The sequence below is a fragment of the Pinus tabuliformis genome, chromosome 1_2 (genome assembly GCF_031772625.1).
Source record: "Pinus tabuliformis cultivar Carrire ecotype Pingquan chromosome 1_2, CPIR1, whole genome shotgun sequence".
Taxonomy (NCBI): domain Eukaryota; kingdom Viridiplantae; phylum Streptophyta; class Pinopsida; order Pinales; family Pinaceae; genus Pinus; species Pinus tabuliformis.
Window position 1 is genome coordinate 725,132,195 of NC_142298.1, and position 27,288 is coordinate 725,159,482.

Genomic DNA, 27,288 nt, shown 5'->3' on the forward strand with positions numbered 1-27,288 from the left:
CCTAGGCCTCCTTCATCTTGGCCAGTCGCTGAGTAAGGGCGACCGTCTATGTAGTCCCCTGAGCATTGTCATATTCCTGGTGCAACTGTCGTGCTTTTGTCTCTAGACGTTGTATAGTTGGATCTTCCTACAGTGAGGTTAGCGTGAAGACTGACTGATCTAAAAAGCCTGTACAATCTTGTACGACGTGCTCTATTGCTTCCAACCTCAATTTAATTGCATGGTGGCACTCCTCTCTGACTTCTAGGGGTGTGGAGGGTTACGCCTTCAATTGCAGGTCGACGATTTGTAGGTTCAGCTCCAGCTGAACCTTTTCCATTTCCTCCCTGGCCTCACAAACTTCGGCTGCCAATCTATGAATGTGCTCTATTGCTAGTAGCTCTGTCGGCATGGCCAACTCTGGAATGCTCCTGCATGCATCTTCTACAGCCTACTCTAATATGCTAGCCTACGCAACCAATGCATCCTGATGGATGTTGAGCTAGTCCATGTTTATTTTCAGCTCATGTAGGACCTGGATCGCTCGACCTTCCTAGGCATGGAGTTCGACGATGACCCCATCCTGCAGCCGCTACAGTATTTCACATGCAAGGTGGTCAAGTTCAAGCTGATGCCTTTCATTCTACTCATCACAGACCAGTCATCCTCGCTTGTTACTGCTAAAGCACCTTCGAGAAAGATTAAGGTGTTACCCATACAGGTGCACATCGGATGTTCAGCCTTAGTAGTTCCTGTTGTGACATACTGGGCCACCATCCCTGTTTTGGGTTGTTGTACCTTTAAACCTTGTAGTTTCACGCTAAGCACCCCCAACATAGTGTTCTACTCCATCCATAGTCCCTGGAGCGCACCCTCCATGAATTGCTAAATCGTTTTACTGATACCCAATAGCTCACCTTCTATAAGCATGATCAGGTCAGCGGACGTCTTTATCGCTTTCCATTTCTTCTTGGGGATAGTTTTCTCTGGGTCACACAGCCACTTGAGTTATTTTGATATCATAATAGGGTCCGCGTGGTCCTCCTCCCTGTCCACTTCCCAGGTCTATTGCCCTGAGGACATCTCCTAGCCTTCCTCGGCCTCTATGGTCGACACGATTGTAATCTTTGTCATCTGTGTTGTTGTTGCTACATCGGCTGCCTTCTGACGTGTAGCTGCTTCTTGTTCTTGATGGTTCCTCTCAGCCAACTACGTGATGTGCAGCTTGGTGTCCTTCTTTCGTTGCTGCGCTACGATATTTTCTAGTTCTGTGAAGTCTGTGGTGCGCCACTACAGAGGCCATGACTCCATTACTACAAAGATTGCATCATCTGTTGCGATGAACAAGACCTTCACTTATTTTCATGCGGGATCCTTACGCACCTGGATAGACAGGTTATGCATATCCGCCTCGAATTCTGTCACACTTTGCAAGCTATTATGAACTATAGGGGACAAGCGTGGCTTGTAGTTGATCCATGTTCGTATTCTCACCTCCACGAACACCCAGAACACCTTTATCTTGTGAATCCTTGTCACATATTTTGTAGCCAAGAGCGAGGTGTACCTCGTGGCTTCGGGTAGGTCACCCTCAATAGTGGGAAACTGGTTGTCCTCCGGCAGCTCCCTTGCAACCAAAAGGATGGATAAGAGCAACCATGCATAGTGGAAGGTCTTACCCTACTCCTGGGCCTCTCTACAATTTGTCAAAAACTCGTCGCAGAGGAACTGCGCCAAGTTGAACTAGACCCCCTCTGTGCACTGCTCTGCCAACACAATTATCGACGCTGGAACCTCGTCGGCTCGAGATTTCCTCATTAGCTTGCCGACCAGCAGTTGGGTGGCTATGCACACCCCTTGGTCCTTGATGCTTGCTATTACGTACCCTCGCTTTCTCTTTTCTAGCTTATACTTGGCCTTCATAGCTTCCGCAAGGTCCATGTCACTACTCTTTCCTGCGATGGCTGCGGGGTCGTTTCCTTTAACTAGCAGTCGAGAAATCTGGTGAATTAGATCAGTCATGATGGGAATCAACTCCTCCAGCCAGAGATAGCCATTATACACCAGGCACAACAACTGCTTAATGACAAAAATGATGATGGGCATGCAGTGGTAGTGGGGTATCCATTGCAAATGGAGTAACCCAACCCTCTCCACACCGCATAACCATTTCTGCTTCAGTAACTTCTCTACGGCCAACTGTGGGAACTTCTCACTGTCTGCTAGGTTTGAATCTTTGAACTTCATATTAGGTACCCATCCCAACGGTGGACCTTCAAACCTTATTTCATCAAGAAGGAACAAGGTCTTAAGCGCACTCTTTGTGGCCTCCAAGTCCTTCGGTATCTTAGCTTTCCCCTTCCACAAGGTGATGTAGGGTGGTAACTTTATCGCAGAAAGCACTTGGGAAAAATTCTCCACCTCATCGTCCTGTGCCTCGATTTGGGCGATTATAGCTTGCAAGTTTTCCTCCTCCTCCTCCTATTTTTCACGGGTGACAACTTTGCCCTTCTCTGCCATTAACAATTTTGTAAACCAGGGGTTTCGTGGCGATACACAGACTGGCCCCATTGTTTGCTTGCCTTTCTCTAGCTGCGGTGTGTGTGGTGATTTTGGAACTTCTGGAGCAGCTACCACCTCTCCAGGCTCTTCATGGGCCATACTAGGCTCCGCAGTAACTTCACCGAATTGCACTCTTGTCCTAACAGTTGTCATTGTGTCTACACTTGAGGATGTTAATAGTACGTGGTGCTCAAGGCTCTGTACTTGCTCAATTCTCAAACAACCAAGTCTTGTCTTGGAGTTGGCCTTGGCAGTTTTATAGCGTCCTTTGAATTTGAATTCGACCCTTCCCCCCACTTCTACATTATTAATGCCTTCTTGGTAGCAGATCGTCCCAAATCTCATTCTTAATTCGTGTCTTAATTTCCCACCGCCTGCTCCTTTTTGCCTTAAATTGGACCTCTTGATATGAATAGTGACACCAACGGTCACCTCCTAGCCTTTCCGTGCAGCCCCATATGTGCAGCCGCGACCCCTGTGATATACCAATCCTGTGCACAATCTCCTTTTCGCGCAGCTCCCACACAGACTCTTTTAAAGTCTCGCGCTATGTTTCAACTGCTTGGAGTGCTAAGACTATGCTTCCTATAGATAGTCAGGTGGTCGCACCAATGGTGCGAGGCTTCCCTGCACCTTCCAGCCTAGTCCGCAGGCACCCATCAATTACCCCTGTATCAGTTAGTGCTTCGCGTTCTTCCTTATACAGTGCACTCGCTTGGTTCCTCTGTCTAGCCAGGTGTGGCCACAACCATGGTATCTGAGCCACAAATCCTTCTAATGTAGTAGTATGGCTACCTCCCTCTTGTCATGTTGTACTTATTTCCTCAGAACAGCCTACCTTTGTGATTTTGGTTTCCAGTTTGTTGATTTCTTTGTCCAAGATCCTACTTTTCTCCCTCAGCCATACTTGATTTCCTTCTAGTTCATGAATTTTCAAGTGCCCTCACTGAATGGTGTCCTGTAACTACATATAGTCGACTTCACGTGGTGGCATAATTCCTTCGTCTTGATTCCTATGAATTGTTTTAATTATCTGAGGATTCCTTCCTCCCAAACCTATGGCCTCGACTCTGCCCATCATCTTTAGGATCGTCTTCACGCTCAGATTCTTGTGCATGGCCCTATAGGCCCATCGAACCGCTAGTACACATAGGTCCCAATCAGTTCGCACCACCTGGTAAACCCTATTCAAGATTCTGCATACCTTCTGGAATGCTTCTCCGTGGAACCTCTATGGGGCGCATCGCTTTTCCTGCTATTGCAACGGGTTCTGATTTTCGATCCTTAGTCTAGGATGTTCTTCCACAACACACGTCTACACCCATCGACATAGGTGGGTGCAAGTTGCTTCGTCTAGGCTGCCCAATTCTCATTTGACACTGGGGTCTCCCAACCCATCTGCGCCAATTCACCTTGATCCCTTGATGTGTACTCCCCCTTTGTGCAGTTTTTGCACACATTGCAGCATATCGCTACTATTCCAGTACTGCCTTTTCAACTTCGTTTAAGAAGTCATCCACTATTGTCATTTCATCATGGGTTGGAAGTTCCCTCTCCTCTATCATCACGCGATGGAGTGATCTAATCATCATGTTGCAATTTAGCATTGTCACCTCATGCAATCGGTTCTGCCAGTGCTCTACTTCCTCATCTAAATCTGAAGTGCAGGAGCTATTCCACTCCCACAAGATTCTTCCATCCATAGTCGGGTTCACTTGATCACGGTCTTGTACAGTTATCTGGTAAATACAATCTAGCTCATCGTCGCGCATGGGATCTGTGTTGTGCGCTCCTTCGGATGGGTCTAACAGGACTACCATGCATAGTGAATTTTTCTCGAATATCATCTTTCGCTTCTTCAGGTTAATGACTGCATTCACATCAGTGGCCTAGTCTACTCCTCACAACGCGGGATAAGGGTCACTGTCATAGAAAATCTCTATTACTTCAAAGTCCATCTGTGTGCTTGTGCCTTCGATATCAACTGTCACCCCTTGCAACCTCCCCATAGGCAAAATCTTCTATTAGTTCGCCATTCGTAATTGAATAGGTGACCACTACAACGTGGGCCTACCCATGCATTCCTATTTTTGCTTTAGTAACACATTTGCGTTTGATCATAGATCTAGGATGACCTGATCCATCTCATATTCGCCAATCTGCATCGTCAACCTCATCTCCCTTCTAGTGTGCAATGTATCCTTCCCCAGTTTCTAGACTACGCGCGGATCCCCTGACCTTGCACACTTGGTGATCAATTCCTGTAGTCCCTTAATTGCCTTATTATCATACAGTAGCTTCATAAATGTCTTTATAAAGGTAGTAAGCAGAGATGGATCCGTCCTTGCCTCTAGTTGATCCTTACTACCTAAAGTAGAGGCCTCCGCGAAGCTCTTCTTAGCATCCATGAATGTCTCCTTTGCGCGTTCTAGGTCAAACTCAGGTTCCTTTGTAGGAGCCTTGTGAAGCCATGCATCTTCCTCGGGCTGCTTTCCCTTATCCTCCCTTGTGGTTGCACTGCTTTTGAGCATCATATTCACTTTGGGTCTTCTTCACGTGGTTCAGACCTCATCATTTGGAAATTCTGAGTTGGAGGAGGCTAGAGTACCCCTTTCTTGCGCATCTGTGTGATCAACGTAGGACAATATATCATTTCATGATCAAACTAATCACAGTATCAACAGGATATCCTTTTCGGGTTGGTAAAATGATGGGCGTAGTGCCCTAGCCCTTCGCAATTGTAATAAATTAACTATCTGTGGCCCCTTCCTGGTCCCATTCCTCCTCATCTTCGACCTCGCCCATGAAATCCATTGTGTTCCATCCCCGCAGCTGGGTCGAGGCCTCACATTTCTGTCTACATTCTATAGGCTAGGGTCTGCTCCATCATTAACTCGTAGTTGCGACAAGTGCACTCGTCGTGGCCTACCGACCTACAGAAATTACAAAATAACTGTTGTGGGGTCTGCGTATAGTTCTACAACAGATGACAATTGTCCATCATGTGTTTTCCTCATATCTGACATATCACGCACCATAACGTGGGTGTCGCACTTGGCCCTACCTGTGCCTCGGGTCTCAATGGCCTTGGCCCCCCTCCTGCTAAGTAGTTCATGAATACTAGACAATGGTCTTTGTCATGGCCCTAGCATTTGCATGTTATGCACCATACTTCTTCTCACACCTCTATCTGTGGTGCCCTATCCTGCTTCAAGCTCTGCATATCCAGGCATAGATTTTATAGCTACACATGGATTTATTGAACTCCCAGCCCAGGGTCTTGTATCGGGTCTCATGCAACCTCATCACCATTTCCAATGCTTCAGCCTGGGTTGAAAGCTTCTTTTGTGACAACGTCATCCTCAGATGTGGTGTCAGAGATGCCACAAACCATGCATGGTGTTGTGCATCTGTGAGAGTCATATTAGCCTTATGGATCGTACTCTTTAGTCGCTGATCCAGATCCCAGGGGGTCTCACCCAGCAACATCGTGATTTATTTAAACCCGATGATTGACTTTGTCTCTAATTTCGGCCAGCCAAATTCTCTATTCAGCACATTCTGGATCTCTACTATTCCTGTATTTGGGTGATCATTAGAGTGCTTGATATACCATGTCAACGCGCAATCCTGCAACGTGCTCACCAATGTAGCCTTCTTAATGTTGGCGTCCATGACCCCTTGCGCTTCCCACAGTACTCTTACAACAAGCCAGAATTGGTCTGGATCTTGATTCCCTACTCCTCTGAATACAGGTAGCTTGATTGCACTCGCCATGCTGAACTGCGTGGTTGGTGGAGTTGGAGTGGGTGGAGACGGAGGTGAAGGATGTGAAGCAGGTATTGGCATGGGTGGGGATGGTAACTGCAGAATGCGCTGTCTAATCAAACTAACTACACTTCTCAGAGAGATCTGAGCGAGCTCCTCCTCGCTCTCTCGCGAAGGTGAAATTAAGGGATTGTTTCTTAATTCCCCGCTACTTCTATAGATCCTTCCGCTCCGCGTCGTTCCAAACATTAATGTATTCACATAACCCGATTCTCACATAACAACATCTTAATCTAGGTATTCAAAGATTTTATGTACTTACCTCACGGTCCCTTGGGAAAATTTTGTTCTGCTTCGTTGTAGCTTACGGTCATGTCTATCGCAAACTCAGTGATAAACCCGTCTATTATCCAGTCAAGCCAATGGTCCACAGCTCGCGTGATCTTATCTTCTTGTGCCTCTATTCTATGCACTAATTCCGAAGTCGACACAATTGGTTGGTCGAGTTTCAACCTTCCCTAGCCGTCGGCTAACCTCGCTATCCACTCATACAACTCAGAATGAAAGGATGCAAAGAAGATCTCATGGATTTCTATATGCACGTAGCAATCTAGCCACCTTTTCTCGGATACCTGCGAAGCTCTGCTCTCCTATGTCACGAACTTGTGAATCATTTTGTCCAGCCACTCTTCAATTTCCTTATTTTTTGGGTTCCAATGGCATGACATCAGACATCCCTTAGGCAGATCTCGGTCCCAGCAATGGAACCATTTGTTGGCTTGTTGGGGCCTGACCCAGGTTCAGAAGAGATTTAGCCAAAAAAATCCCAAAACTACCGGCACTTTTGGCAAGAGTTTGTGGTGCACGGACTGTGGTCTAACCCGAGGTAGTATGGGAGGGTGCTAGAACCAGGTTTCCACACCCTAGGGATGTCTTGATGAAGTTTATGAAGTTCGCGAACCTGACTTGCATGCTTGTGCTGCTTTGCACAACCGTCTTTCCTTCATAACTTGTGCAACCACTTCTGAATAGCTCTGCAAAGAGCACAAAGAGGCATTGTCTGGATCTTTTACCCTTACTGTGCTATTATTAAAGATCTTAACTTAATTTTGTGGGCCCAATATTCTCATTAATCATTCAACATTCATAACAAGTGCGCGCAATCATAAAACTATAAAGAGATGCATAAATATAACAGAAGCATAAACACACAATATTTCAGATTCAACTTATCTTTTATTACTTCTCTGTCCAAGTACAATCCCAACTCCGCTCTGCGCACTCAGCTACAGGGGTCCATGCACATAGCTGCGGACTTTACTAGGCCTCCATGCACTCAGCTATGGAGCCTCTACCTACTATTACAACCGAAGACTCAAACTTACAGACTCAGAGCCAATTCATCATCCAAAAGAACATCTTATTTCTCCAAAACTAAGACTTTTCCTTACACTTAGAGCCTCGCTCTATTCATACAATCCCCCGGTTTGCGGACCATGGGTAGGCCGACACACTTTACATTAAACTACATTATCTTAGGGCGGACAACCCTAGACTCTTACACTCTGTACACTCATTTCGCGGGGTCTTTACATTACATTTGACCAAAATTTGGGCTTCAAGCACCAAAAACCTGCTATGGGGGCATCCGCTGCCCAACATTTATCCTTATGATTTACCCAAAGCTTGATAATTAATTTCTTCAATTCTTCATTTTGGGTATTCAAGGCTTTGGAGTTTGCATCTTCTAGCTTCAATTGATTTATTACCTTCCCCAACAAGGCCTCTATTTTGCTTGTTTCTAGGAATTTTTTGCTCAGATCACTATAGATTAGTTCTCCAGTTTGCTTGTGCATATTAATTTTCTCAGGAAATGGAATATCCCTTGCATCCACATTTTGATTCACAGTTTTGGAACCTACTACCGAGGAGACAGCCAAAGCAGAGGGATAAGAAAAGGATAATTTATGTTATTTCCTTTCCAAATCCATGGCTGATAATACCCTGGTGTGGTACTCTGATACTAATTGGGCTTTGAGTTGAGACACAATGTTTTCCCTAATATTCTTGTTCTTTTCTTCAATTTGACCATATAACTCCTTCAAAATAGAAACAAACATCTATTGACTATCTTTAGGAACAGGAGAAGAAGTTGTGCATACCACTTTTCCCAATTATTATTGGAAATCAAATGTAGTAGAGGAACCTTCTACCAAAGGCTCAGACTCCTTTTCTTTCTCATGTAGCTAAATTGATTTATTGGAACTATGAGTAGTTTCACCATCCATCTCAATGATCTATTTAATTCCTCTTTTCAATCCCTTTTCCGCGAGATGAGGAGTTTAAACCTCCATTCCCTTTTGTGCTTTAGATTTACCACCATTAGCCAAATTTTCAATTTCTAGTCTTGGTTCAAGTATATAAGGAGCATATGCCTTCTCCACCCTTATCCTTGAAATAATTTGATGAGGATCAAATGGCCATTTATCCTGTTGCTGAAGATGCATGTCTTAAAGCATTTCCTCAACTTCTTTCATAGAATGTCTATTATTACCAATAAATAGCCCACATTAGGGGAATCTTGAGGTCTAAAATGGGCCTCTTAAGGAAATTATAAAATAATAGTGGAAATAATAAAATAAGATTAGATTACATCATCAAAATTTAGAGGGAAAAAACTATTTTTCAACTCGTATTTTCAACTTATCTCCCTATGGGTTTACCCAAATTTCAAGAGGAAACACTTGTTGGATGTAGAATTTGATTTCTCATCCAAGGAGTACCCATTTGGAATACTTTCGATGGACCCTGCTACACGAAAAATGAGAAATACATGAAAAACGTGATTGCAACCACAATTTTTCATGTATTTCTCATTTTTTTGTGTAGGAGGGTCCATCAAAAGTGTGTAGCATGGATAATCCTTGGATAAGGAGTTAAATCTTTCATCGAACGAGTATTCCCACTTGAAATTTGAGTAAAACCTTAGGGAAGTTGAAAATAAGAGTTGAAAAAATTAGTTTTATTGTTTTATTATTTTTTAATCTTTTTAGTTTTTTACTCCAAAAATGGTGAATCATCCCCCATGCTTGATATCATCATCATGAATCCTATTGGTTATTATAAATTTTGTTTTGGTTGTACATTTCTCTTAGGGGCCCATTTTAGACCTCAAAAGTCCCCTAATATCAATTCTTGGCAACTTGAATAAATGTCCCTTCTTTGCTGGTACAAAATGAACCTAATCTACATTTCAACTTTGTCTAATGAAATCCATAGAAAACAATATCATTGGTACAAAATAAGGGAGCCTCTAAGGGGAAACCTCTGCTCCATATAATCTTATCTCAACATAGTCTTCAAACTGGAATGAATCCCCCACTTTGACATCATTGCTAAGTTATGAAAGGGTTTGGGATTTTGGCAAGAGGCATGGTGGAACTCAGTTGTTTATAATTGAATAGACAACTAACATAAAAGAGGTAGTGAAATATGAAAAGTCCTCCTGGTCAGGGTGATTTCTTACAATGTCTGTCTAGTTTATCATTGACTGTTTCTTTTTATGCAAATTCATTATGTTCACACCTAAATGAATGAATTTGTCTACAAGGACATAGAGGAACAAGTAAGTGAACAAATATGGAAATGTGAAATAACCAGTAAGATTCAAATTTGACAATTGGAAATTCACTAAACCCTCCCAGAGAGTTGGTATGTTAAGAATCACTCTTGACAACATGAACAAATTAAAAAAATCCTATAACTTCATGATCAATAGTAGAAGTATTTTATCTTCCCAAAACCCTGTCAATTTCTTACAATACTAGTTGCGAATATTCCATAAAACTATATAGGGGGAACACCGTTGGTTCTAAAGGTAAAACATGTCCAACTGGCATGAGGTGGAAAGACAATTTAGCATAATTTTCTCTAGAAAAGTTTTGGAACTCAGAAACCAGGGATTATTTAGAAAAAAAAGTATAATGCTCTGAGCGTGGAAAAATAAAGGCCTTTTGAATTAACAAGGTAGAGACTTGGAAAATATTCTCCCTAGTGAATTCATCACAAAACATTTTTGAGGATATAGGGAAGAAACCAACCAAGTAATAAATTCTCGAGAGGCATATATCTAAGGGATAATGGAAAAAGATTATCCATGATTTTAAAACTACAGAGTATATAGGGGAGTCTAATTCGCCAGCTAAAATTTCTTGACAGATTTACATTAGTTTCAATGAGAAGACAAGCTAGAAAATGTCTCTTTCTGTGTCTATAAGGGGAATGTGGGTGGAAAAGCATTCCATAGAAACTCTCTTTGACATTTTGAATAACTGAGTGGGGTAGACACAACAAACAAATATCTAGATATCGTTGGATAACGCTGGAGTCCAAATCGATCAGCTGGCGAATGTATATGTGCTTATGAATGCTCAAAGAATTGAACAAATGAGTGAGATTTTAGCATAAAAATGGGGTTTTATGGGTAAACAGGAAAAATCAAGGAACATAGAATTAAATGAAGAGGTGAAAGGTGTATGGGATGATGACATGGATGATGTGGATGATGCGGATGATGTGGTAGTGATGACATGATGGAATGGGGTGACATGTCAAGTGACATGGACCAACTATGCCCACTTGTTGTAGACAACAACGGCATCCCCTTACCACTCACAGGAGAACCCGTGGTGGTAAGCTGGCCCATCAGAGGGTAATTCCACAAAAAATATCCATCGTCGATCAAGAAAGAGCGATTTACCCCCTGACTTCTTTATGGAGGAACCCAAGGAGATAAATCTCATGCTTGTTGTGATGTTTGGCTTCTCCTATGGGGAAGGCTTGACATCACCATTGACATCACGTGCCAAATATGCCCAACACTTAATCCTGGAATTTTGACTCCCATCAAGCCCCACCAAATCATATACATTAATGTGATCTTGCACTATCTCAATCCAAAATTAATTCCCATTTAATTTTATTTTTTTTGTAAGCTTGGTAGGACTCTCCGATTTTCAAGTTTTACATGTCCATTATTCACCCTGCTATGGGGGGACGGTAGCATAAGATTGGAACCCAAGATCTCTGGTTTGGTGAGAATTCATTCCACGACCATCAACACTTGAGATACCCTAGGTAGAAAATTCCCCTTTATTTTAAAACAAATCCCGCTCCTAAAGAATCTTATTTTACTTCATGAGATTTTTTTTTTTTACTTTTTTTTTTTGGGATATGTAAATTTTATTTTCACATTTTGGACATAGTGAAAATGAGCTACAACAAAACACAAAGTTTCTAGGGAAACCTATCATGCTAGTGAAGTATGATACCTTGAATTTCGAGTGTCATGCGAGGAGCCTCAGATTGGTGTGAAAGTTATTATTAACATACAATTTAGAAATAAATGCCCTAATTGAGAGCATCTTCATAAAATGAAATGTGTACTGAAAATACTCAAGAATATGCAACCAACTAGAGAGGAAGACACGCCTGATGAGCACTCCAAGAGTGAAATGGTCCCAAAATGAAATTTTTTGACAAATTGAAAGGAGGGTAGCACGATGCAGATGAGAATGACATGATCCAAACACCACTGATGGTTTGGAAAAAGGAGCTTGTGGGCTCTCATATGGGCCTATGGAAGAATGATGAAATGGTACATATAAGGATGGTGGGGCCCACATTTCCACCTCAATTGTACCTACTAACATGGTGCTTGGTGTGGATCGTAGATGTTGTTTGCGAGGAGAGCCATGTTAGTTATCATCAATTCCCCTTTATGAATTCAGTAGTTTTTGGGTAGATAGGTCAAATATGGTGGCTTGTATAAACCTTTTTAAGATAAAGTGCCCTCACTATCATGGGCAACTAGCTCAAATTCAAGCGAGCTATTGCAAGTTATGGAGGGGAAGCCATGATTGTCTACCAGCTAAGAAATATGTAGCCACAATGGTATTGTGGCTGGGTGAAAAATAGGAGATTCCTCTCAAAGGGGTCTCATGAGTTAGGGTGATACAACCGTGACAATGGTCATGGATATATAGGAAGCATATGCCAGACCCCTCATGCCTATTAATAAAATACACGCGAGGCCCTCGTGATTGTTTTCCAAATAGTTGTGATGGTTGGTTGATATGGAAATTTGGTGTTTGTTTGTTTTTTTTTTTTTTTTTAATTGAACTCATGAGGGCCACAGTCATAAGATGGTGTTGTGGAGGGAAAGGTACTAGGGATATCTTCATGATGATGTAGATGCAAATTCTGAGGCCTAGGTGACTTTGGCCAGTTGGTCATTACTGAAGTTTCTTCAAAACCCTCTACTACAATCATAGGAGGAGTTCCTACGATTTGTGATTAGGATATGGTAGTTGACGCGACAATTTTTTGACATATAGGGGATGATCTCCCCATCTTAGTGGAGGTAGACATTAAATTTGGTACCTGACTACAAGCTCGAGGTGATGTTTTATCGGCAGAGATCCCCTATAGTGGGATCAGATTGACTAAGTGGGACAACCAATGATGCAGGGTTGATACATATGATGTCGGGGGAATTAGGATCAAGTCTATCATGGAATTGGCTAAACAAGTAGTGATGATGATGATCGTTTTCATTTATGGTACTTCAACCCCTCATAGGATAGCATAGGTGTAGATTGTAGTGTTGTAGCATATGCAAGTCAACACCTTTTTTGATTGGGTGAGAATGGTTCATTGTGGGATAATCACTCAACTCACATAGGTAATGCAAGGGGAGATACACAAATTTTAGCATGGAAGCATTCTATGTATATTTTTACATAGGAAGGTTTTCCTGCTATAGCCATTCACCTAAGTGGATCCGACACCTCTAAGGGTTCCACGAATTAGGCAGTGGGCTCCTCTGATGCCTTGGCCATGCAAAAATGAGATATGTTGCTACCGGAGAGACATAGCCAAGGGTTGGTTCTTATCCAACCATTGGTTGATTATGGATTTCCCACATGCAGGAAGGACTTTAGGGGTGATCTTGACATAGGGTTTCCCCATTGTGATGCTTGGGGTCCAATAGGTACATGAGTATGTGCTTTTATATATCTATATTTATGATTTTATATGTACACTTTATGATGTATGTCATACTGATATTTGATGTGTGTTCTTTTAGATGTGCGACCTCATGGGTGCCCCTACGGTAGGTTGGTTGGAGTTTGGGAGGTGAGGCAAAGACAACCTCAGGAGGGGGCTATTGTGGTTAGAAATAAGTGACCTCAAGAGAGTGTCACAGAGGAGTGACCGATGGAGTGAGTGAACGTAGAGGTAGGTTCTCCTCTGTAGGGGGGAGATGTGACAGGCCCCCAAGAGGAGATCTGCAGGCTATAGTTTTGTGTGAGGGCCACAAAGAAGACAAAGAGGATTACCAGAGGTGTTTAGGAAATACTTTGGGAGGACATCATTGAGAGGATGATGGTGTTAAATAGAGAGTTGCATCCGGTCCTTTGATGAGTAGCAATTGTAGTGGCTACGACATGACCCATTTTTGCCCCAAGGTGAAGGGACGAGAGAGGGCCTCCAGTAGCTAGCGTAGGGAATGATGAGTTTCAAACTTTATATATATATGTGATGTAGCAAGGAAAGCACCCATTATGAGGATGCTCCCTTCTTTTTGTAGACGATCTATTTTTTTTGTCGATGACCAGAAGATGTACATAAAACTTATTTTTGGGAGATATATATAATTGTGATTCTTCTCTTGTGTTGTACTATGTGACGATGTTTTTTATGTGATGTTCCTTATTATTGGTGTGATGGATCATGTGGTTATTCTTTATATGTATTGATGATGATTTGTATACAATGCTTTCCCGTCTAGGAATTGATTAGCTATGCGATCAATGACTTGATTTTGATTTCTTGGTATATGCAAAAACATAGCATGATCAAAATCATGTGCTAATAGTTGTGCATGTAGGTAATTCCAAAAAATAGAAGGGTCATTGACATGGAAATATCAATTGAATTGTGATATGACATGTTAGGAGTCAAGGACCACAAGTAAATCATAGATACCTAATTGGGAGGCCTCGACTACAATGCATATGATGACATTGTATTCAAATTGATTATTAGTGGCTGACCTAATGTGAAAATTGTCCTGATGGAGATAACCTGATTATGAGAGTAAATTTCCCAGGTTATACGTAATGAGGTTCTGCAACCATTGAGAAGTACCATCAGGGAACCTGTGATAGTAAGTTAGTGAATGATCTATCTATGACACACAACAAGAGTACGCCAATGATGAGGTGCTTGTAAAAATAGATCATTGTATGTAGTGACATCATAAGGCCAAAAACGTAGGGTTAGGGAGGGAATTTCTTGAGGTAGATCCCATTGACAGGGTCTTAGGGATAGGTCCTTTTAGGTTTTTCTTACATATAGGTGCCTTTTATTTTTATTCCATATGTTTTCTAACTTTCCATGTCCCAAGGCTTCATTAGAAATGTAATCTAGAGTGATAAATCCCCCCTCGATAAATGAGCGAGAGTGACATGGAAATCAAAGGAGGCTTTGGTTCACTTTTTGTGGGCTTCATTATCCTAGATGGATTCTCATTGACTTTCATTGACATGTTCCAATTGGATGAGACTTTGTTCCAATGGAGAATTATCTAGTATAATCTTGATTTCCATGCATATGGTAGGGATCTCGAACTGAAAAGGGAGCATGGTCTTGATCCCATAGACTAGGTGCAAAAGAGTAAAGCTAGAGGACATTTTGACTGATGTATGGTATGCCCATAAGGCAAACAAGAGCATGTGGTTCTAGTTGGTTTTATGCTTGTTCACGATATACTACAACATTATTTTTATGACTTTGTTTACAACTTTTACCTGGCCATTGGAATAGGGGTAGTATGGGGAATAAAACTCATGAGTAAAGCCAAGTAGTTAAGATAATTGTCGGAATATCTCATTAAAAAAATTATTTTCATGGTCAAAGATGAGTTACTTGGGCACGCCAAACCACATGATGATATGGTTAAAGAAAAATTGAGAAACAATATCAACAATACTATTGAATGTGGGGATTGCTTCAGCCTATTTGGTGAAGTATTCAACCTTGACTATTATGTACTTATGGCCATTTTGGGATGGTATATTGCAAGTCATGAATTTAATACCCCACTTGCAAAGGGGCCACTAGCGGTGACATGATGTAAAGGAGTAGGAGTGTATATGTATTTATCGCCATATCATTAGCAGTGATCACAATGTTTAACCTCTCTGATATAATCACAGAAAAGAGTTGGAAAAAAATAACCAACACAGAAGGTTTACTGGGTAGTGGCCATCATCGAGAGGTGGCCACCACAGGCCTTGTTATGGAAGTCATTTAAGACTTGTTCAAATTCATCAACTGCAAGGCATTAGTGTAGAATGGTTTCCATGTCTTAATGACAAAGAACATATCCAATGAGGAGGTAGCATGGTGCTTGATGGTGAACGCATCTTTGATCATCGTGCGTGAGTTAAGGATTGAACTTTTGAGTTTGTAGGTAGAGGAGAATTTCATTGTACCAAGGATTTTCTATCAATATAAAAAATAGGTGTTTGTACGGGAAAGAATCATTCACAGGGGATCCTTGGGATTCTGATGGGAGATCAACAATGAATTATGCAAGGATGAGGGATTTCTTGCTTTTAGGGAAAGAAAATAAGAGGTCAAATTCTTGCAGAATAACAACCCATTAGACATATTTATGATCCATCATATGATGAGTAAGTAGGTATCACATGGGATTGATATTAGCAATGATGGTGGTGGTCCTTAGGATGATATAAGGCTAAATATTTTGTATGGAATATATGATGGCTAGGGAAATCTTCTCTACTAGCTCATAATTCAAAGCAGGTCCAGTGGGGTTTTTATTCATGTAATATATGATGTGCTCTCTATTATCAATGCCTTCTCGAACTAACATGCTTATGATGGCTATGTTAGATGATGATAGGTAGAGGTGTAGTCCTTATTATGGTCAGGTGGGCTTATTAATGGCATTTGTGACAATGTGTCTTTCAAATCCTAAAATGATTGTTGAGCCTCCTTGACCCACAACAGTGGGGAATCTTTATAGAGAAGGCCGAGAAAATTATGAGCACATGTGGCATAATTAGAAACAAAGAAATGCAAGAAATTGGCCTTATCCTACAAGCTTTGTAGCTACTTTAAATTTTTGGGAGGTGGGATTTCGCAAATGGATTTTACTTTTAGGGAGTCTATCCTGATGCCCTAATGGGAAACAACAAATCCCTATAGCTTCCCAACATTTCTGTAGTTGACACACTTGAGGGGTTCAAGCATAGGTTATGTTCTCGACATCACTAAAACACAAGGTGAAGATATTCAAGATGATCTAAGAATTTTTGGGACAAACTGTAATGTCATTCAAATAGGCAAGTATAAGATGAACCGTATCATGAAAAATGTAATTCATAGCCCATTGGAAGTTGGCTCCTGCATTTTTAAGGCTAAAGGGAATCAATCGATATGCGAAGGCACCCTAGGGATTGGTGAAAGTGGTTTTATATAGGTCCCTATGCCTTATCAACTTTATTATAGCCTAAGAAGTCATCCATCAAGGACAAAGCTTCATGCCCTACACAAGAATTGATGACTTGTTTGATAAAGGGTGTGGGATAATTATCCTTGGGAAAGAAACATGTATGGTTCCCTATTTTTTCATGACGGGTAGAGGGTTAGAAACCCAAAATGTGTAAGTGATAACGCATATAAGACCAATCTTATGCAACTTGTCATTTTTGAGTTTGATTGCTTCTGCTTTATATGGATGGAGTGAGCGATGTTTTTTCCTTATAGGGTAGGCATTGGTCCATGTGTCTATATGGTGCTCTACAATGATAGGACTAATGGTGGGCATTTCAGAATATGACCAAGAAAAAACATATCTAAACTCTTGGAAGAGGGCTTTATATGAGGTAAATTCTTCAAGTGAACATGCTACCCCAAGCGAGATCTCTTCAACAATGCCAGGATTGGTTAAGATATATACCATAATGGTAGTGAAAATGTTACGAAACGATATTCTTGAACTAATCTACTTGTCTAGTAGGTAGGAAATCTTTGGTTTCTACTTTGCAGATGGTATTGGTTGATGCATCAATAGGGTTGAATGCCTTTTCTTGGAGGAAGAAAGAGAAATAATGCATGGAATACCATGGACATTTTGGTTCCATCATGGCCTCAAGGATTTCCTCATTAGAATGAAAGAGTCTTGCAAGAGGTGATGAATGGGGAAATGGGTCATGAGGTATGGGTTGGAATCTAGAAGTTCTAGTTGACAAGGAGGGGAATGATTTCATACTTGCAACCATAGAACTAAGAGATGTTGACAATGCATATATAGGTTGTGTCCATGTGGTCATAGTTGGTGCAAAATTTTCAATGGGTGAAACTATATCAACATGATGGAATGATGGGTAGATGACTTTAATCATGGTTCCTATAGAAGAAAAAATCAAGCGAATATGATGCTACATGTCATCAACGCTAAGTGGTGGGAGTATTTCCCTAATCATTGCATGAGAGTGTATGGGAGAAGAATCTTGGGAAGGTGCTAGCATCCTAGGATCCAAGGTAGAAAATCCATCGTATCTGCCATGACCCCAAAATGGTTGCACCGTCATAGGCGTGCAACACCTATGAGATTTCGTATCAAGTCACTCAACTAATCTCTCCTAGACTATGCCCCTAGCCTATGTGATTTACTGATTCACCTATCAAATTTGCAGAATCAAGTTATCAATAAGAATCCAACACAATATCCACCTTCTTACACTTAGCCAATTATTCAATTAATATTCAAGTTCTCTTAGCAAACAATGCATTTACTTCTTCATATGTACAATGAACAATAGAAATAGTAACCAATGCACAAGAGTTTACCTGGAAGGGGGAACTCCCAACGTCAAATTCCCTATTACTTATTTTATTACCTTCAAGCTTTAATTATATTGTATGTAGAGTTAAAAAGAATAGGATATTGATTGGCTAAACCTACCCACTACCTAAAACATAAAAATTCACACAGGGTCATTCACAACCCTAAGGATTTCACCTTAACCAAACAAAGATAAAAAAAACTGAAACCTTGTGCCAGTATAACCTACACACTTAGCTAATACCACATAAAACCAACCCTCAATACCTATCTAAAAGTTTCATGACTTGGCCCACTTGACAAGCCTAACTTTTCCCTTTTACGACTTGTGTCTCCTTGGTTGTGTATTTCTTGTTATGTGTGCTTCATTCTATTTTCCTCTTTATGTGCAAACTTCTCTTGTTCCCTCCATCGAATGCCTTCACTTATTATTTATATGCATCACTTCCTCAGTCTTTACTTTGGTCGACACCCATTCATACTTTGAGCTGACCTTCGTTTCATAATGCAGACACCCATCTATCTAGGTTCCTGGGCATGAACAACACGCAATGATCGACGATAGACGCTTGATGGTTTACCATTGTGGGGGCATTCCTGTCTACACTACTATGGACTGCACACCTTCCTATCACATTATTGAACTAAACATTTTTATTCCTGTCCATAGCCTTGTCATGGACACTAAGTGAAACCTGCCCAATAGTTCCCAGGCACCCACGCCTCCATCCAGGATCACCCAAGGTGCACATATTTTGTGTCGTGTGCCCAATGTGATGTCTTGTAGACCATTTCTTTGTTTCATTTAATCTAACTATTACTTGGTTAGCTTGTGTGTCTAGCACATCACGTCTTTTCTTGGGTGCTCGAGGCCCCACCTTCAAGTGGGTGCGCCCGTGGTGCACAACCCATTCATCCCATAATTTTCCAACATGTCCAAACAACCCGATGATCATATATATTGCATTCCCTTCATTCAGTTTTACTTTTTTTTGGGCATGCTTTCCTTCTTATTGGTGACCTTGTGCATATTTCACCATCTTTCAGATGTCGACTTGGTGGGTGTGCTTGCCTCCGTGCAGGCATCCCATCCTACCGCTTCATCTAAGCCAACTCAAGCACACCTCTTAGGCATTCTTAGGCTAGGGGTTTGACATTCTCCCCCACTTCAGAAAGGTTGTTTTCCTTGATAACACCTTAACCCAACAAACTTCTTTTCCAAGTCCAAACTGTCATAAAGTGCCACCAAATTTGAGTATAGGAATAACAATTGATATGCCATCATCCTTGATGCATGAACTCTTCACCTTCTTCACATGAACCATCATCAAGGCTTGTGACTTCATATAGGAAATATCCTTTGAGCTCTTTAAGACCATCAACAATCGACACAAATGTTGCAAGTCCACACAAAGCTCCATCTCACCATGGAAGGTTGCTCCATCCATCTCATGGTTGTAATGTGCCTCAATGCAACTACCATCATGTGAACTACCAAACCTCCATCTTGTGAAATCTTCTTTCCATACTAATGTAGGTGCATAGGCTGAGCACAAAATTTGATGAAGTCTAGACAAGAGCTTACCAATGTGATAGGATGGATGCATGGTAATGCTAGGGGGGAATTTTTGTTAAATAATTTTAAATGCTTAGTTTAGGAGTGAGTTATAATTTTTTTCTAGAAATAAGTTGGTGAAGTTATTTTCTATCATAAATATAGTTTTCAGTTTCCCTTACTTTGTGGAGAAGGGGAAATGATTCACATTTTTGTGACTCTTGGTTGTCATGGTCAGTTTCTTTTGGGAAACAATAAGAAAATAATGTTTGGAAATTCTTGGAGGGGGAAAAAGGGAGAAGAGAGAGGGGGAGAAGAGAGTAAATCATTGTTTCCATGTGTAACTATAGTTTTGATAGAAAATCATTCATGTATCTTCAAATTTGTGTGAATGGCATAAATGAACAACAATTGAATTATAAGTTGGGTGATTGTTAAATGAATCAAAACCCTATGGTTACACTGAACCAATTTCTGCTTGTGAACCGTTATTCTTTGTAGTTTTATTCCTACTAATACTAGTCATTTTGAGAGTTGATAACTTCGTGAATCAATTTATATTAAGAATTTGTACATTGTGGCTTGAATTGCTATGTTATTTGTCCATTTTTCTTTTGGGGTTCTTGTTGTGTCAGTTTTAAAGAACACAAAGGAATGTGCCAATTGTGTTATGATATAAAGAATATGTGGTTTTTTTTCCCACATGATTTGAGTGTTGTTACAACAAGGTAGAACACCCTGTTTTGTGAAAACTGCCAAATCCTTTTTTACTAGTTTTGTATTTTCTGATTGGAAAATTTGTAGTGGTGTTGTAAAATTCAGTGAAGGAAGGTAGGAAAATTGTATATTGTGTTGAGGATTCAGTCATGGATGTGAAAGACACTCTAGATAGAGTGATTTGATTCATATTCATTGAAACATTTGTACATAAATTTAACAGTGCACGATGAAATTATGCTATAGTGAATGGTGCTACCAAATCATTTCATAGCAACTGATAGAAAAAAATTTAGGACTGCATGTTTGTTTCTTAAATATTCATTTGGATGACCTTCATATTGCCCAGTTTAGAGGACAAAATGGTTAATCATAACCTATTAATGAACTGGTGAATCAACAAATGGTGGACTACTAATTTTCAAGGAATCGTTGGAGAAAGTTTTAGATGTGCCAACCATATAGAATTACCATAATTGTGTTGGGATTTGTGTTAAGGTTTCTAAGTGGAAAAGAGAATCCCCTTTTTAATAATGCAGAGAAAGGTATGGGTATTTTATTTTATTTCACATTGAATATGTTAAAGGGTCAAATCCATTGTTATATGGATTGAGTAGATTAGTTCCAATTAGCACCAGTGTGAGCTGGAATCCAGCACATACTCTAGGGAAAATTTTAAGGATGGATATCTATTTAAAATTTTCTAGTCTTCATAATCTATAATAGAAAAATTATAAAATGTTTGATGATATTTTTGTAAAAATATCTAAATTTCTGATTATATTATATTAGTCCATATTAAGTCTTGCCAATTTTTAAGGTAAAATAATTCCATACTATAAAACTTGAGCGAATTATTTTTAGAAAAAATGGAAATTGGCGAATATTGTTTTTGGAAAAAGTATAGAAAATTATCCCACCTATGAATATTAGCCCCTAAAATTTTTCCTAACATACTCCAACTCAATTTGAACACATATCAGCACACTACATGCCCCCATGACTCAAACTAGTTGGATGATCAATCCAACTATCATGTCCAACCTATGAGAATAAACCTCCTTACGCCTTTGTCAATCATTTATCCAACACTTTGTCATTTTTTTTTCTTCAAGAAATACTCCCATTCGATGCTCCTTCAAGCACCACTTCTTCATGATGGGAGGCATCTTCCTTCAAGGATCCTTTGTTTTGATGGCATAACACCTCTTATTTAAGCAATGCATCACACTCACCCATATTCATGGTTCTATTGCATAGTAAGGGGTAGGTAGTTTCCTCCATAACTCTTAGCTACCATTGTATCAAAATAATGTTGCATCCTTAAGTACTTCTGCACTCCATCAATCTCTTCCTTCATGCATCCCAACTTTGCAAGTCTCTCCCCAGTCAATTGAACATCACATATGCCCATAGTGTATCTACAAAAATCCACTATGTGTAACTGATATCTACTTTCTTCCTTACTTCATTCATTCAACTTTGAAGAAGAACTCGAGCTTCCACTCTCTTCTGCACTCCCATGGTGAAAACTTATGGTAGAATTCATTTCTTCCTTCTTTGTGGTGGGAGGAGTCATTCCTCCACCTTCATACTTATTCTTATTCATGGCCTATGCAACAAAGTCCATCATCTTCATTTCCTTCATCACTTGAGTTAAAATTACAACTTCTTGCTAGTTCAAATATTCATGCTTCACATTCGGGTCCTTCTCATATAGTACTATGGAAGTAATCCTTGGGTGATATCCCAAGAGACTCTTCTTTGTCATCAACATAGCCATAGTCTTTCCATCAGCCATAATCAAGAGTATGTCTAGGTATACCATTGCTACAGATTGGGTTGCTATCAAGAAGTCCAACCCGAACACCGTAATATGATCATCTGTCTTGACAACCCTCAGATCCAATCTTCCAAACCATGAACCAACCTTCACATGTGTATCCTTAAGGACAATATATGCCACAACCTTCATACTCGAGTTAACAGAATTGAAAGGACTTAACTCTCTTTCCATTCTAGTTTTCATCTTCAAATATTTCAATTCCTTTACTAATGAAATAATTTCTATCTCCTAAATCAACCAATCTAGAAAAATTCCTTCCATATATGATCACGTGAATAAAAATTAATCCCAACATACCTTCATTTGAAAAGGGTCTCGAATTGCGCCTTACTTCCATAAACTTCTTCATCATTTCCTCAATCAATTTGTCTCTTTTATTATGCTTTGATCTGACCATTCTCTTGAGATACTTTATCTTTTGGCACACTTGAGAAACTCGAACTTGGTTGAAACTTGAGTGTACTTCATTCCACCATGCTCTTATTTCTTTGACTATTACTTCATTGCACCTACTTCTTGTTCATCGATTCCATAAACCTTGAAAGAAGCAAACACTTTCTCTTCATTCTACAGTGTTATAAACCAAGATCCAATCTTATAAATGCATTCAAACTCATCTTCTCTCGCTAAACAAGTACCTTTGCATGACCTCTTATTACACAACTATGACCCTAGTAATTCATGACCTCTTATTACACAATTGTATGTTGGAATCTGGAGCCTCGCATAACCTCACACCCTTAGCCATGATGTAACAACTTGGATTGAAGATCATCAGACCCTACAAGGACCTATACTCCTTTCGTAGCGGCTACAACCACCTTCCAAAAATTTTTCTTAGCCTCATTTTTTAGCCTCCCTACCAACCTTTCATAGCAGCTTGTCTTGTTTCGTCAAGTTCACAAGCTTCTGTGTTTTTCTTGCACAAAGGTAGCTTGTCAATCACATCTCGATGCATTCCCCTCATAGGCTGATCACCTAGAATTGGTCCAGGAGAAGGCTAGGTAGCTCCCCTAAGAAATTGTGCAATTCTAGAGGGTAACTAGCCTTCCCTCCAAAAATTTCATAATCCTGACTTGCAGCCTGCTGGACTCCAGAATTGCACAATTCTGCCAGTGAACACTCATAGTGAAAATTGCACAATTTTCCCAGCAAGGCTACTCAGCCTAGAATTTTTGTAAATTTCGTATTAGTCAGCTACTCTGCCCAAAAATTGTGAAAATCTCTTGGGCAACCAGCCTAGCTCCTAGCTAGAAATGCACATTTTCTCCCAGTAGTTGAACAACCTCTTGCATGTGCAGCTGAGATGGCCAATTGCCTCTGAGACTGAGAAAAACAAACTTGCATGTATGGATTTCTCTCCCAAGGTAGCATGCAAAGGCATCCCTTATTTCAGGGATCTATTTTTATCAGTTGGAGGTTACATGCAAGGATCATTTCATAAATCTCCCACCAAGTGTTGCTTTCCCTAGATTTGTGGCATGCGCGTCACAACCTCGATGTTATCAAAACTCATCAACCAGATAATGAAAAGCTCATTCCTCACATAAACCTTTCATCTTTGACATCCCACATCACATCTAGGAGAAGTCGACACATTTGGCTCAGCTATTTTGGGGTAAGCCTGCTTTCCATGCCTTGTGTTGCATTTCTGTTGCTTTTTGTGTTTTCCCTTATGTGGGTATTGTTTGCTTGATTTCTTTGAATGCTTGATGTTGTTTACATGTATACTAGCTTTTCCTAACACTGTTTTAGTTTTCATTGGTATCTCACTGTTGTCCCATGAATGAAGCTATTTTTCATGAATGGTTGTTGATTTGGCGACTTGCCTCACCCACATGCATGTTGTTCCATTTTCTGAATCTGTCATTCATTGTTTACATGTATGATCATTCACTTATGCTTAGACTTAGTATCACCATGCATTCACACTCACATTCGCATTCAGTTGCCTATCAATGAGTCTGGGCAACCTTGGCCTGGAATCTGCCTTCAAAAAGACACCATTACGCAATCCGGGGAAGGAAGTCTCTATTGTCCTCTCTAGAAATTCATATTTCTACCCAGGCATAGTCCTCGATGATTGTTTTGTGAATTTCTGAGGGACAGTGGCTGTTGGCCCAAAAAATTGCGCAATGCAGTCACTGAGCCTACAGCCATTTCCACTTGAGATTGCGCATTACGCAATTCGAGCAGTCAGCAACTAGACTGGACTATGCATTGCATAGTTCTAGTAGCCAACTAGTCTCCCAGTAGCCCAGACTGTGCCTTACACAATCTCGGTAGTCAATCTCCTGGCCTCCCGACCAAAATTATGCAACCTTCATGATCAGTCACATAGGTATGTTGAAAGTCAGTTCTCAAGTTCATTTTGGTTTTCGATTGACATATTGCTTGCCATGAGTGTTTCCATGTCTCTAGGTATTGCAGGTGTTTATCTACCTCTCAACAAGGTAGGTGCAATGGTTTCTAAGAGAGTAGAGTCGAAGACACCGTTCAAAGCACACCTACAGATGCAGTTGATCAAGCTTCTATCAACTTGCCTACTCACAAAGATTTCATGTCGTTCGTAAACATTACATAGATCTATGGGTACAAAAACTTGGTTCCAACATCCCCCCATACTTATTTGGGTGAGACTTCAGTCCACACTCCACGAATTGATGCCGAAAAGGCTAGTAGTGTAGGGATGTTTATGGAAAAACTAACTCTGAACCTAGGTAAAGACCCACTAGGCCAACAAATGGTTCAATTACTAGGATCGGGATCTGCATAAAGAGATGTGTGATGTCGCATCACTAAAATCCAACAAAGAAATAGATTGAGGAGTGGTTGGATAGAAAGCGCCACAAATTCATGGTGCAAGAAAACAAAAATCCGCAACCAACAAAAGAACAGTGGTTGGATAGATACTTGTACACAAAGATACACTAAATTTTCTTCTGTACCTTCCTGATCGAACTCTACAAGTGGATCGCTGAATTGGCAGACAGCTAGGGAAGGTGGAGGCTTGACAGGTCAATAGTGTGGATCCAAGAGCTAGTGTGGAGATTGGAAGCCTCTAAAGGTAAGATCATGTGCATTGTTGATCACTAGCTTGATCGTGTCATAGGAGGATTTTTGATAGAATTCATGGTCGATACCTCAGTCACCTACAGTGAAGCAGAGCGACACTTCTTTAAGGGACTGTGAGATAAGTATTTAAGATATTTGAATACTTGGATTAAGATGCTCTTGTGTGAAAATCGGTTTTTGCCATTACCTTGATGTTTGGAGCTATGCGAAGTGGAAATTTCTTCAGGGATAGAGGGAGAATGGGTCCTAAATATAGCCTACTAATTGAGCTTCCTCTTAGTGACGATGAGGGAGAGGCATAGGCTTCACTACAGATTGTTGTCTAGTTAATAAGGCAAGGGTTCCCATGAATACCTCATCCACCTACACCACCTCCACCTTCACCTCCACAACATACACCTTCTCCCACACCACCACCACCACCTCTGCCACCATTCAATATGTCGAATATGATGAAGTTTCCCAGTTTCAAGGGCTTGGGAAATGAGGACCTGGACTAGTTTTGGTTCATTAAAAAGGCCATATGGATAGCACAAAATATTACAGATGATCATATGAAGAAAACACAGTTGGTTACTACTCTACGAGATCACGTGTTGACATGGTACATTAAGTAATGCACTGATAATCTGTTGGCATCGTTAGCGATCACTCAAACTACTCTGAACAAGGAATTCAAAAGGCCTAAGTCTGAAACACAATCAGTAGTGGGGTTCAAGGAAATTGCAATGAGGATCAGTGAAACACCCTTGGAGCTAGATTAGAGACTGAAGTGTGGGATTCATGAAGCCAATATTAATCTCATAGATAGTCAGCACGACGACTATTTTATAGCCACACTTCTACCTCATTTAAGGATTACTCTGTCACAACAGAAGATAGGGATGCAGATGGAAGCACTGAAGATCACAATGAAATTACATGAGACGCCTATCTAGGATGCAACATTGGGATTTCAACAGATCCATGTGGAATTGAAGAACCTCTGCTTGGAGTTTCAGAGCTTGAAGAAGGAAAAAGCGGCTCAGCCGGAAGTGTGTGAAGAAGTTTGGTGCCTAAAGTGTAAGAACTAGGGGCATGATAAGGACCATTGCCCTATTTTCACGAATTATGTGGATGGAGGAGGGCCATACCTCTGAGGCCAGAGGCCCCAACAAGACAAAGTACAGGGCCCGTGTTGTGGTGCACTATCTGTCAAGTAGCAGAAAAACATGTAATCTCCCCATAAAATTTTTAGACTTGAGAGGAATCATAGGTGATTTGGGAGTGATGAAAATAACCTTGAAACCATACATGAAGCCTGTTAAGCAGAGACCATATCCCCTTAATCTGAAATATAAAGAAAAGTTCGCTTAGAGCTAGACATGATGCTTGTGATGGGTATTATTGAACTGGTGGAAGAATCTGATTGGGTCAGCCCAATGGTCGTTTAGGAGAAGAAGCAAAAAGATGAAATAGGGATTTGTGTAGATCGCAGGAAGCTCAATGATGCTTGCATTCATGATCCTTTTCCAACTCCATTCATAGATGAATTATTGGATAATGTTGGCGGCAAGAAACATACTCATTCACTGATGAATTCTTTGGATACCATTAGATTAAGATTGTGCCAGAAGACAGAAGCAAGACGACCTTAGCGACAGATTGGGGATGTTTCCAGTATACAGTGATGCCTTTTGGACTTAAGAATGCACCGAAGGTCTTCTCGAGTGTAGTCATCACAACGTTCAAGGAGTTCATGATGATTGGATGGTGTTTGGACTGGTAAAGTGCCATGTAGCTAGCTTGCGCTTGATGCTGGATACATATCGAAGATATCAAATTGCATTAAATTTGAAGAAATGC